General features: G+C 36.9%; 1 long non-coding RNA gene across 1 annotated transcript; it reads left to right on the top strand.

The window, feature by feature from the left end:
• Window positions 1-5,224: 5,224 nt before the first annotated feature.
• On the top strand, window positions 5,225-13,293 carry LOC147313746 (uncharacterized). Its single transcript, XR_015124986.1, has 5 exons — window positions 5,225-5,478; window positions 7,055-7,086; window positions 8,212-8,238; window positions 10,480-10,510; window positions 12,052-13,293. It is a non-coding gene; the product is annotated as an uncharacterized LOC147313746 (long non-coding RNA).
• Window positions 13,294-13,644: the final 351 nt, after the last annotated feature.

Consider the following 13,644-nt stretch of genomic DNA (forward strand, 5'->3'; position numbering starts at 1 on the left):
TTGCATATTGGGGCCTTCATGGCTTCTAAGCCAGCCAATCATATCTGAGGGCTGAGGAATTCAAATCCACAAATCAGGGCCTGCACGGCTTCCCAGCCAGCCAATCATATATGTGGTCTCAGGCATTCATATTTGCATATTGGGGAATTCGTGGCTTCTAAGTCAACAAGTCATCCATGTCATATATCTCTAAAAATTCACATTTTAATGATAAATTGTTAACACTGGAAGATTCCCCCATCTCTTCTGAACAAAACAGTGTAAGAATGACCGCTCTAGCCCCTACGGTTAGGAAATTATGGTCATTTGTTTGAGGGGAGTCCTCACTATGAGAAATAGGCTGCAATAATCCTGTGCCTCTCTGTGCTGCTGCGTGTGTTAAAAGATGCACCTGTTTTGGCGGGAAAACGTAAACAGCCACTCTGATTGGTGGATTTAAATTCGGCAGCTCTCTCCCTCTGTGTGTGTGTGTGTGTGTGTGTGTGTGTGTGTGTGTGTGTGTGTGTGTGTTTAGTGGGAGAGAGAGGACCCTGCCCTTATTTGGCAGCATGTCATTGTAGGATTTAAATTGAATATAGTTAGACTGGTTGACTGGATTAGAGCCTGTGTTTGTGTGTCCCTCTGTGCATTTGTGTTTCAATATGCCTTCATATTTGTAATTTTGTAAGTTATTACTATTCTGCTAAATCATAGTATTTCTGGTACTTTTCGGTACTTGTGCTAAATACAGTATTTCTGCTAAATCATACTATTTCTGCTTTTCATAAGATTTGTGCCTAATATAGTATTTCTGCTAAATTATAGTATTTATTATTTTTATAGGATTTGTGCCAAACATAGTATTTCTGCTAAATTATAGTATTTCTGCTTTTTATACTATTTGTGCCTAATATATTATTTCTGCTTTTTATAGGATTTGTGCCTAATATAGTATTTCTGCTTTTTATAGGATTTGTACCTAATATAGTATTTCTGCTTTTTATAGGATTTGTGCTTAATATAGTATTTCTGCTAAATTATAGTATTTCTGCTTTTTATAGTATTTGTGCTAAAACATAGTATTTCTACTAAATGTAGTATTTATGCTTAATCATAGTATTTCTATATATTTCTGCCAGGTCCCCAGGCAGCCAATCCTCTGTGAGGACTGAGAAATTCAAATTTTCAAATCAGGGCCTGCACGGTTTCCCAGCCAATAATATATGTGTCCTGAGGCATTCAAATTTGCATATTGGGGCCTTCATGGCTTCTAAGCCAGCCAATCATATCTGAGGGCTGAGGAATTCAAATCCACAAATCAGGGCCTGCACGGCTTCCCAGGCAGCCAATCATATATGTGGCCTCAGCCATTCAAATTTGCATATTGGGGGAATTCGTGGCTTCTAAGTCAACAACTCATCCATGTCGTATATCTCTAAAAATTCACATTTTAATGATAAATTGTCAACACTTGAAGATTCCCCCATCTCTTCTGAACAAAACGGTGTAAGAATGACCGCTCTAGCCCCTACGGTTAGGAAATTATGGTCATTTGATTGTGGGGAGTCCTCACTATGAGAAATAGGCTGCAATAATCCTGTGTCTCTCTGCTGTGTGTGTAAATAGAAGCACCTGTTTTGGAGGGAAAAAGTGCACAGGCTCTCTGATTGGTGGATTCAAATTCAGCAGCTCCCAGGCTGACCTAGAAACTTACTTCTCTCTCCCTGTGTGTCTGTGTGTGTGTGTGTGTGTGTGTGTGACAGAGAGAGAGAGAGAGAGAGAGAGAGAGAGAGAGAGAGAGAGAAAGCCTTTTAATGGGATGATCTCATTCTAAGATTCAAATTCAATATATTTAGACTGGGTGACTGAATTTGATCTTGTGTGTGTGTCTCTCTGTCCATGTGTGTTTCCTTATGTGTACATATTTGTGATTGTGTTGCTGTTATAGATTTTTTTGCTGATTTTTTTCATTTAACAAGTATAGTTGAGGGACCTTCAGCATGTTCAGCATTTTTTCAGCTATCCATTTTGCTTTTCCAATTTTTCTGTTTAAGTTATTACTATTGTGCTAAATCATACTATTTCTGCTATTTTATAAGATTTGTGCCAAATACAGTATTTCTGCCAAATATAGTATTTCTGATTAATTATAGTTTTTTCTACCAAATCATAGTACAGTATTTCTGCTTTTTATAGGATTTGTGCTAAAATATAGTATTTCTACTAAATGTAGTATTTATGCTTAATCATACTATTTTTGCTTTTTATAGGATTTTTGCATTATATAGTATTTCTGCTTTTTATAGGATTTGTGCTTAATATAGTATTTCTGCTAAATTATAGTATTTCTGCTTTTTATAGTATTTGTGCTAAAACATAGTATTTCTACTAAATGTAGTATTTATGCTTAATTATAGTATTTCTATATATTTCTGCCAGGTCCCCAGGCAGCCAATTCTCTGTGAGGACTTAGACATTCAAATTTTCAAATCAGGGTCTGCACGGTTTCCTAGCCAATCATATATGTGTCCTGAGGCATTCAAATTTGCATATTGGGGCCTTCATGGCTTCTAAGCCAGCCAATCATATCTGAGGGCTGAGGAATTCAAATCCACAAATCAGGGCCTGCACGGCTTCCCAGGCAGCCAATCATATATGTGGCCTCAGGCATTCAAATTTGCATATTGGGGGAATTCGTGGCTTCTAAGTCAACAACTCATCCATGTCATATATCTCTAAAATTTCACATTTTAATGATAAATTGTTAACACTGGAAGATTCCCCCATCTCTTCTGAACAAAACGGTGTAAGAATGACTGCTCTAGCCCCTACGGTTTGGAAATTATGGTCATTTGTTTGAGGGGAGTCCTCACTATGAGAAATAGGCTGCAATAATCCTGTGCCTCTCTGTGCTGCGTGTGTAAAAAGATGTATATATATATATGTGTGTGTATATATATATATATATATATATGTATATATGTGTATATATGTGTATGTATATATATTTATATATATATATATATGTATATATATATATATATATATATATATATATATATATATATATGTGTATATATATATATAACCAAGTGGCCGGCATAGTGTACAGGAACATCTGTGCCGAGTATAACCTGGAAGTCCCGAGGTCAAAATGGGAGATGCCCCCAAGGGTGGTGGAGAATGACCGAGCTAAGATCCTGTGGGACTTCCAGATACAGACGGACAAAATGGTGGTGGCTAACCAACCGGACATAGTGGTGGTAGACAAACAGAAGAAGACGGCCGTAGTGATCGATGTAGCGGTTCCGAATGACAGCAATATCAGGAAGAAGGAACACGAGAAGCTGGAGAAATACCAAGGGCTCAGAGAAGAGCTCGAGAGGATGTGGAGGGTGAAGGTAACGGTGGTCCCCGTGGTAATCGGAGCACTAGGTGCGGTGACTCCCAAGCTAGGCGAGTGGCTCCAGCAGATCCCGGGAACAACATCGGAGATCTCTGTCCAGAAGAGCGCAGTCCTGGGAACAGCTAAGATACTGCGCAGGACCCTCAAGCTCCCAGGCCTCTGGTAGAGGACCCGAGCTTGAAGGATAAACCGCCCGCAGGGGCGTGCTGGGTGTGTGTATATATATATTAGGGCTGAATGATATATCGCATTTGCGATAATATCGCGACATGATCAAGTGCAATTTTCTAACCGCAGAGGCTGCGATTATACTCTGGACATGTCCAAATTCATGGGCTGCATCCTCCTGAGGCCGCATTTGTAGACCGATTACGTCACAGCGACGCGCCGAAGGTTGTCCAAATTACTACCATATCCCAGAATTCATAGCGCGGCCCAGCCAAACTCCAGTTTCCAGCAATGGCGGCCGCTACTAAGTTTTAAAATTACTCATACTAATCTTTCTGGGTCACAAAATAAACTTTTAACATATTTTCAGGCGAGAAAGTAGTTGTGTAAACATCAAATATCTGCTCGGTTTATCAAGATATCCCATATGTGCAAAAGTGCTTGGACGTTTTCAGAGGCGTCTGCTACCCACCAGCTCAACAGCTAGCCGAGAGCTCGAGGGTTACTGATGCGGCCGAGAACGGCACAACTCCCGGCACATCATTTTCAGATCACCGCGGAGTTTCGCTGCTCGGGTTAAACGTAATATATAAGTCACTTAGACAACCTAAAAATGTTATTGTTGGGCTTTTTTCAGTGTTTTGTTTGTTTGTGAGTAAATCGGTTTGGCTGAGATTAAAGTTATTAGATTAGATAAAATAAAAGTTTATTAATCCCCCGGGTGGGTTCCTCCTTGGTTTTCACACAGCTGACTAAACGTCAAACAGAAAACTTATTAAACAGAAGTGTGAGACAGTCGAGAATTTACACCAGTGTCTGGTTATATTTTAGATAGCAAGAAGCAGACGGCCGAGTTTATTAAACTCCACCGAGACAGCGGTGACGCTAATCAGAAGGCTAGACCGTCCAATTTCACGCCTTTAAATTTTAAAGGCGTGTTTGTGTGTGTGTTTATATAATTGCTATTATGTTTGCACTTTATGTGTAATGTTACTGACTGCAGAGATCAGTAAGATGTGTGTATTTTTTATTTATTAGTTTTATTTATTTAATATTATTTTTTAATTGAATGACTGTCTAGTAGTTCACAGATGTCGAAAAACTGAGTGTGGTAAAGCCACTGATTTTTTTTATGTATATTTCTGCAATCTGCACATTGTACTGACTTTCATTTTAATGTTTACACCAGGGTTCCTTGTCAGCACTTTATGCTCAGATGTTTGTAAGCTAAAAATAAACTATTGTGTATGTTCAAATATACTGTTGTGATTGAAGAAGTTAAATAAAAATGTCAGCCATCAATTCATGCATCACCTCATGTCATCATAACAGAGGTCTGTCTTCCAGGAAAGAACAGTTTAAAATTAATGTAATATAGTATTGGCCATACTATATGATGTATTGCTTGTCTTTGTTTAATAATACAGAAGACAAAGACCTTAAAAAATAATCGCATATCGCATCGCAATCGCAATATTGGGGCAAAAAATCGCAATTAGATTATTTTCCATAATCGTTCAGCCCTAATATATATATATATATATATATATATATATATATATATATATATATATATATATATATATATATATATACTTTTTTTTTGTCTTTAAAACATCTTTGCAGACTGACTGTCCTGGACTGGTTGGGTTTTTTTTTTCAGGTCTGGTGAACTCAGCTCTTTGGTGTTGGTGTTCAGGAGTAGAGCCTTCTAATAATATTTATTCAACTTATAGAATTAAAGTTCTGCGAGTATTTTCTTTAGCAAATAAATATTGTATAGAATATTTAAAATCACCTACATTTTTGATGTTTACAATGCCCATTGTGTGTAATACTGGAATTTCCTACTACTGTGAACGCCTCATCTTTTACCTGACTGCCGGACATCCGCTTTTCCGCACACTTCGTTGAGTCCGCTCTGGGTGAGTGCCGCTGCTCTGCTTCTCTTCTTCTCTCCTAAATGTTTATACTCTGTTTGTGCAATTTAACGAGTTCTTTTAGTGATTTATAAAGCCAACCGAGGTATAACTCATATTAGAGTAACACAGTGGTTGCTTTTTCCTAGTGAAACTTTGTCATTTTTGTATGTAAAAGGAGTGTTTGATGAGCTAACAACCCGATGCTAATGCCTAGCGCTCCTTTGAGCCCAGTGTGAAATGAAAATTTGACTGTGAACCACGGTTATCGTGTTGTTTTATTAATTACATTTGGTGTGTTTGTCAGTCTGTTACATAAGGTGCAGTTAGTTCTCTTCACAAATCAGTTGGTTAAAACAGCCTCATTCTTTATGCTGTAAAGTTTTTAACGAACCGCCATCTTAGATTCAGTGTCAGCTGTCGGCAAGATCAAAGGAGCCATTTTACCGCCTCTGACCGAACACGGGAGAAAAAGAGTCGCGTGTGTGCAGGTCTTGTGGGTTAATTAAGACAAAGGAGGGGGGGGGGAACTGAGGATTAATCATAGGCTATGTCCCCACATACACGGGTATTTTTGAAAACGGAGATTTTCCGTTTCCGTTTTAAAAAACGATCCCGTCCACACATAAATGCAGAAATGAAGGAGAACACTGCTAGGAACATGCCAAAGCAGCAGGTGGCGCTATATTCTTAACCGTGTAGAAATGTTGGCCAATCAGAAGTCTAGAAACCTCGGTGGGAAATGGCAAACAAAGATGGGGCATAGAAGCAGAACCGAGTCATATGTGTGGAGGGACAGTAACTGTGTGTGTAAGCATTTAAACACTGCAGAGAGAACAATTAACAGTAACAGTATTGTAGAAATGCATTTCACCGAAACAATAACGTGGCGCACAGTGTGACGTCAAAAAAGGCGCTGCGTTTTCTCCGTTTCCATGTCCACACATAAATGCAAAAATGGAGTTTTCAAAAGATATCCTGGCAAGCGTTTTTAGAAATCTCCGTTTTCAGTGACCGCAAACGCATAGAAAAATCTCCATTTTCAAAAGTACCTGTGTACGTGTGGACATAGCCCAAGAATAATAAGAACTCCTAAACAGAAGACTTTAATTTTTAAGAACTGTTTAACAAAGGCTTGTTTGTGCCAACCTAAATCTGCTGCACAGTTTAAATTCTCACTTTGTGGAAAATTAATGAAACAAACAACAGCCCACCTTCACATAAATAAAATATGGCAGTATATTATTATTAGTATGGTACATAGATATTTATTTTAAAAATACAGTATATTTACTATGATACTATGTGCAGTTAATAATATTTTAGGAAGTAGAATTTGAATGCAGACCACCTCAAATATTAAAGCCTTAAAAATATATCGTGCAGTTTTTCATGTATGAGTGTTTTGCAATCTTAACTGAGAGGTAGACCAAAGAAAACAGAGGAGAGTTGTTGTTTGTATTCCAGCTGTAGTAAACAAAGAAGTTTAGTGAATCTTTTTGACAACAGAGAGTGATGCAGTATTGATGCTAATTTGAGTTTTCTGATCCTGTATTTTTGCTCTTTGTCTTTTGTTACACAGAGTGAAATAGAAGCTTGGTTTTGCCTTTGCTGGTAAGTAAACAGTGATTGTAACTGAAGCAATATGAAACTGGGATTGTGTAACATGTTTAGCAATTTACATACAATAGTTTGGCTTTTTGTGATATCTTGCCATTTGCTCATGGGCAAAAACACATTTAGGTTTTATAAGCAGTAAGCCTCCCCACTAGACCTGTGAGTGTCCCTAAAAATGTCCCTGAAGTTTAATAGGCCATTTATGTCTAATTTTAATTTTAAAGGCTTATCAAAGCGTTTCTGTAGTAATTATTGTTTTTATTACACATGTTAAGGCCATTTGAGACTCTGCAATTAAATTTTGCCCTCTTTAGACTAAAGTGAGTTCATTTTGTCTGAGGTACAGTGCTGGGAAAAGTCTTTCTTCCTTGCAGATTTATTTTGTTCATGCTTTTTTGTCACATGTTTCAAATCATCTAACAGGGATGATATGAATAAATACAAAAAAGCATTTAAACATTTAAGCAATAATAAAAGACTAAGAGAACCAGAGTTGTGAGTAGGCAATGTTGTGTATGTTAAAGCCTGTGTGTAATTTATGTACACTAAGTTTAAATTAGTTTCTTAATAATTTGCTCGATACAATGTGTTTGAAAATTTTATACAAAAGGGAAATATTGCAAAATACAAAAAGATTCCTGCCAACAGGTACAATGGAAGGACTCTTTATTATAATTTTTGTAATTGCAAAAATGGTGTGCCACTGTTGTTACTATGACATGTCAAAATTTACATGTATTTTAGGATTTACATATTCAGATCAGAACTAAAACCTGATGAGGTTTTCCGTTGATTCTAACAGTTGTGGTTTTTCCACACTTTATTAAGCACTGACTTGTGATAGAAAATGATGGAGCTAAAAAGCCATAATCTGTACCAACAAATATTGGTGCCTCTTCTTTGCACTTCTGTAGTATGCATGCCTTTATTACACATGTTATCACCATGTGAGACTCTGTAACTGAAGTTTGTCCTCTTCAGACTACAGTGAGTTCATAAAGGCTTGAAGAAATTGAGGATTTTACTAGTTATTTCATGTCACAGTAAATTGGATTGTGTGTGAAGAGGTTTAACAGTCTAAGTCATTAAACAGTGATCTGATGTGTTGTTTCCTTTCTCTAGGAGACTGATCTAACTGTCGCAAGTCTGGTAAGTAAAGGTTTTGTCTGCGGTACAGTGCTGAGAAAGGTCTTTCTTCTTTGCAGATTTATTTTGTTTATGCTTTTTTCACGTTTCAAATCATCTAACAAGGATGACCTGGATAAATACAAAAAGCAGTTTTAAAGTGATGATTTCATTTTTGAACCAGAACAACCTGGTCTAATGTAAAAACATGTTGGTCTCTAATACCCAGCTGTGGATGCCCTGATAGCAACAATTACCATCAAGCATTTACAGTAACTGGTAATGACTGGTTTACATCACTGGTTGATTTTGGTCCACTACAATTTCAGAATTGTCTTAATTAGATCCAAACAGGGCAGGCAAGAAAAGAAAAAAGTCGTAATTAAGGCCCAATATAGGGTTTTCAAGTCATACCACGTATCTTAATTTCATTAAAGTCCAGACTGATTAGTTTATACCAAGTGTTTTGTTTCATTCATTCAATTGGACTTGCTTGTGTGCTTCAGATCCTAAGTGTGATTAAACTTAAGCCCAGGACCTGATGAGTTGATGGTCCTGAAGTAGTAAAGGAACTCTGGGACATCACAGTAACAGCACCATGTTTGACTTTAATGCTGGTATTTTTCTCTCACTATAGATGATTCAGTTTAGTGCAGTTCGTCAGCACAGCTGTTGGTTATCATCGAGATATTATTAGGCAACTTGTTTTTGCCTGTTCAGCTACAATATCTGGGAGGGTTTTTGTTTTCTGGGGTCTCCAAATCCTTAGAAATCTATTTGTAAACTTTTACAGAACTATATGTGTTTGTTTCACATTAGAGCAGCTCACGACTGGCAGTTTAGGGACGATTAAATATTCACATAGGGCAGGGGTCTCAAACTCCACTCTTCAAGGGCCGGTGTCCTGAAGCTTTTCCACGTGTCCCTGTTACAAAACACCTGAATAACATTTGTAGGTCATTAGTGAGAGTATAGAATTTGACTGTGTGCTGAAGTGGCATCCCCTAAGACTACTCAAATTTAAGTAATTAAGTGTTTGGAAAAATGTACTTCTAAAAGTACTTTCATTGCATCATGTTCATTCACTCATGAGCTGCTATAACATGAATCAAATGGCTGAATTACCACCTCAGCATGCAGTCAGGTTCTGTAGAGTTTTGCTAATGACCTACTAATGTTATTCAGGTGTGTTGCAACAGGGACACATAGAAAAGTTTCTGGACACCAGGCCTTAAGGACCAGAGTTTGAGACCACTGGTGGTAGGGCATTGTGGATTTCAAAAGCTTCTTCCCTTAAATCACTGCCTAGAAACTGCTTTTTGTAATTTGTCATAATGACTTGCAAAGTATAGGTGGGATGAAAACATAAACATAAGACATTTTATAGTGGCCTGATATTTTTATCAAGGCTGTTTTTTTGAAAATAATCCTGGCTTAATTTACAAAAGATGAACTGTCTGAAAGTCATGTTTGTTTGTTTAAGAAATGTGGGAATGTCCAGCAAAGATCTTACATGCAACAGCTCAGATACAGCACTCACTTCTGTTCTTTTTATCATGAAATGATCTACAAAGAAATTACCATCATACTAAATTTTGCTAATTAGGCCTTAATATCAGCTATGATAAGTTTATCATAGATTTAGTGTAGTGCTTATTGCTGTGTATCAAACATGCCCCAAATGTGACTGAAATATGTAGAAACTGCTGTGTAGAAACTAGCTGTCTCCAAATTTCTCATTTTGCCAAAATACATACAGAGTGGCTTGAAACTGTCTGCTCTAACCTCAGTGTGTTGGTTTTGTTGGACCATATAATATTTACAGTAAGTTACTGTAGCAGCACGTCTTGGTGTAAGTTTATAGTGTGTTTTTTTTTTTATTTTTTTAATTGTGTTAATAGAATTTGAATGCAGGCCACCTCAAATGTCAAAGCCTACAAACATTCCATACAAGCTATCATTTGTGATTGTTGCCTACTTTTAAATTGTGACATCACCATTTGATAAAGTGTGTAGTAGTAGGTGAAGCAAATCATTGGTTACGATCTCTACTCTCTTATGTAACTGAACCTAAATTTTGGAGCATTACATGACTCAGAAACTTGTGTGGCTTATTGCAAATGGATAAAACTACATATTACCTTTTATGAAGATGATCATCTTTATTAGGGTGCGGAAAAAGAAAACAGAGGAGAGTTGTTGCTGTCTAATGCTGATTGGAGTTGTCTGAGCCTGTATTTTTGTTCTTTGTCTTTTGTTACACAGAGTGAACAGCTCTTTGGCTTTGCCTTTGCTGGTAAGTAGACAGTAATGGTAATGTTTAGTAATTTACTTACAGTAGTTTGGCTATTTGTGTTATCTTGCCATTCACTCATGGGCAAAGACAAATAGTCAGGATTTAGAATCTGTAGCAGCAAAGCCCCCACACAGGACCACTGACTGCCCCAGAAAATGTCAATGAAGTTTAATAGCCCATTAATGTCTGATTTTAATTTTTGATGGCTTATCAAGTCCAAACATAGTTAAATGTCAGAGACATCTTTATGCAGTTGTTTGATTTCTCCTTATGTTTGTGGATTTAAGTGTGAGTATAGGTGGTACCTTAAACACTTAAGAGCACCACAGCTATCGATTTTTATTGTCTCTCTCATTCCACTTATGAATTAGCATGAAGTCAAAACGCTAGAAGTATTTTTCCTGAGTGACTGGCCTGAGTGCAGTTCACACTGCAGGCGAAAGCGCATCAAATCAGATTTTTTTGTCATGTTGGTATCAGTGATGGTATCATGGTATGACAGTGTGAACGGCACAAATCCGATATTTTAGAAAGCGACTGCTGTTTGAATTTCAATTGTCTTAATTAAGGTCCAAAATAGTGTTTTGAAATCATTTCACAGCTCTTGCTGATCATCAAGATGTTTTTAGGCAAATGTGAGAAGGTTTGTGTTCTTTTTGGCCAGTCAATAAATAATTTTGAGTTTAATGGATATAAAGTATTTAAAGCAGGAGGCCTGAAACTCTGCTGTAACCTCAGTGTGCGGGTTTATTTGGACCATATAATATTTACAGTAAGTTACTGTAGCAGCACGTCTTGGTTTGAGTTTATAGACTTAGTTTATTGTTTTAATAGAACGTAAAAATGTCCTTATAACAGTTCCACCATCATTTGTTAAACATTGTCATTCTGTTCACTCCAATAATTTACTGTAGAAGTCTTTAGTATTTAAAGCCCTACATGTACTGTATTTTTGAAATTATAAGGCATAACGTCAATAAACAATTCTGTTTTTAAGGCAGATTAAGCCAAACAAACAGTCAGATAAGTCAAACTTTATTCAAGTCATTCACAACAACTCTCAACACTGTTCAGTTGTAACACATAAAATACAGACCAATACACTCACTTTTTCAGTTCATTCCTCATCTACAAATCCATCAAACTCTTCATGGGTTGATCAGGTTGAAATCTGCTTCATAAGCATGTCTCTTAGCACGTGCCAGGTTCTTGTACACACACCATAATGTTATGTTGAAGCACCGTACAAATTACTCTACGAGGGTCCTGACTATGGTAGCCATAATGCTCTGACAATACATCAAGCAGCGCAGCTTTGTAGCTTACCAAAGTATTACTAAAATATTTGACAGAATTTTGAGCGCTGTGTACCACAGAAATCCCGTTCTAGGTCAGTAAGCATAACCAGAATCGATACACTAGGCACATTGTATGTTTTTGAGAAAATGACAGGGTTTTAGGTGTGCCATATAGTCTGAAGAATATGGTAAATCCAAGCATATTGGAAATACGACTAATTCCAGGCCTTTTGTGTCTTACAGGTGACCTGCTGCAGAAGATCCTCTCTCTCTATCATTATAAGCAATTCTGTCTATCCTATCACTCTCCCAACTCTATCTAATTTGAAAGCCATTCTATCTTGTATCCCTCTATCTCTACCGCTCTATCTAATTTGAAAGCCATTCTATCTTGTATCCCTCTATCTCTACCGCTCTATCTAATTTGAAAGCCATTCCATCTTGTATCCCTCTATCTCTACTGCTCTATCTAATTTGAGAATCCAAGTTTTGAGAATCCTTTCAGAATCCAATTTTCAGAAATCCAAGTTACCAGAACTTGATCTATCTGTTACAGAATTCTGAGAGATCTCTGCTCTCACTGCTCTTTCTTTCCTGTCATTAAGCTCTCTCACATTCAGTCATTTTGCTGGAAATTACAAGTTGAATATACAGTAGTAGAATTACAGTACAGTGGAACTTATAGTAGAAACTACTTACACAGCCCTACATTTGTCATTTTAATTTTGCATTACACTTTGGAATTAACACTTCTAGTTTGGCTTACTTTGATCAATTGTATAAAATATCACCTCTTTATAAGTTTACTTGTAATAAGATAATCTGGTTATTTTGTAATACATACATTCAGATAAATAATAAATTAGATCCAGTCTGTTAGTCTGTTTCATTGGCTATAACATTTGACTGCAAGTTTATAGTACTATTATTTAAGGACAAACCCATTTTGTCACTCAGTGTAAGTATTCAGTTAGTATTGTCATCGAGAAGTGCCTGTGGACCCAGACTTCCTGTTTCCTGACTGCTGCAGAAAATCCAGCTGAAGAATCCTCATCACCTGTCATCTTATCACCACACCACCACAGCTCCATATATTTGATTTCAATTTTAGATATCTGAAAGATTTACATAAACTCCCCTAAGAGCTAAGACTTTTATTATAGCCTGTTGATTGTTGAGATTTATTCTGCATATCATTTTATAGAAGTTGTAATTATTTACCAGTCTGGTTAAAAAAAATATAAGTAAAATTATACAGTTTCTAAGAGCTACAATAAAACGGACCAAATTGTTTCCAGAGAACTTTGAATTTCCTTTATTTTGAATTTGGAGTACAAATCAGCTTTTTAACATCTATTCATATATTCATAAAAACATTTTACAGTATAATAGTACATTTCTCAGATTTAACAGTAACTTGAGGAGTTGTACGTTTTTCTGTGTTTCAAGGTTCAGTTTTGTTTATATTTGTGTATAACCACATATAAGCTCCAGATTGTACTTCAGCAAAATGCCAAGAAAAGGTCAAAGGTCGCAGTCCCAAAAGCTTAGATGGCAAAAGCAGAAAGAACAGGTGAATGTTTCTCAGAGCAGTGAGCAGGTAAAGGTGTGTGTTTCAGCTTTTCCCAGCACAGAAGTGCAGAGCAGTGTTCAGACAGCCACAGTGTCTTATGCAGATGTGGTAAAGAAAGGTGTTCCCTCAGTGTCTGTCCCCGAGTCTGAAGTTATGCAGGTAATCCAGACTGAACCCCAGCTAACTGTACAAACACAGCATGATGGAGAGACAGCCAAAGTATCTTATGCAGATGTGGTAAAGAGAAGTGTTCCCTCAGTGTC

The sequence above is a fragment of the Aulonocara sp. 'chitande type north' Nkhata Bay genome, linkage group LG15, assembly GCF_057382095.1.
Source record: "Aulonocara sp. 'chitande type north' Nkhata Bay isolate Kocher_YH1m ecotype deep benthic linkage group LG15, A_spYH_male_GT1.1, whole genome shotgun sequence".
In the NCBI taxonomy this organism is placed as follows: Eukaryota; Metazoa; Chordata; class Actinopteri; order Cichliformes; family Cichlidae; genus Aulonocara; species Aulonocara sp. 'chitande type north' Nkhata Bay.